This window comes from Micropterus dolomieu, linkage group LG08, assembly GCF_021292245.1.
Source record: "Micropterus dolomieu isolate WLL.071019.BEF.003 ecotype Adirondacks linkage group LG08, ASM2129224v1, whole genome shotgun sequence".
In the NCBI taxonomy this organism is placed as follows: domain Eukaryota; kingdom Metazoa; phylum Chordata; class Actinopteri; order Centrarchiformes; family Centrarchidae; genus Micropterus; species Micropterus dolomieu.
In genome coordinates this window covers 5,980,536-5,981,394 of record NC_060157.1, presented here as the reverse complement: position 1 = coordinate 5,981,394, position 859 = coordinate 5,980,536, and positions in this window count along the sequence as shown.

Genomic DNA, 859 nt, shown 5'->3' with positions numbered 1-859 from the left:
AACAAATCCTTTCAGAATATGTTGCTTTTCAAAAACAGAGCAAGTCAATCATTTGTGATACTATTTTCTGGTCATGGATCAAAGAGGTGGCTACACAGTGACCAATGCAATCATCACTGTTTTTTAAAATCAGGGGAATATGACAACGAAAATGTAACATTTTTTGACCCATACAATGAATACAGTCAAAATAACATAGTGTAGAAACTGGATCCTCTATCATGTCGTTTAAAGCATTAATCTCATAAAGACAAAAACAACAGAATGTTGGTCCTCCTGTAAGTACTTTCTGACTAAATCTTTGAAAACACGTCATGAATATATACTTTGACCTTTAAAAAAGGCTCAATAATTTCCTAAAACATCTGAAGTTTTGTAAGCTAACATGAGTAAATAGGATGTTTCTAGGGGATTTTTTTTTAGTGGCAGACTATAGTATTTACAGCAGCAGGATGATGTATGTGGGATTGAGTCAGAATAAACTACAGTGTCTATGTTCAGCATTATAAAGGACATTCAACTGATTGTTTTTGGGCAAAAATTGAGCTCCACAATTCCATTAGAATAATAATAAGGAGGAAAATATAGACAGGCTTTAGGTAAAAAGACAATACTTGTTAGTAGAGTCAGTTCATTGTTGGTTTTAGGTTTTAATGGGATTTGTTGAAAAAAAGAAAAAATATCACCAGACATGTCCTCTAAAAGCAAGATTGGTGCTAATCATTAACTGTCGCTTGGCCTCTTTGCATAATTGTGGAGATTGTGCCTCTGATGGTACTGTATATAAAAATCTGCAATAAACATTCAGTAGCTGTCATATGTGACTAGTGGGACTAATGCCAAAATCAGCAGATCTGTG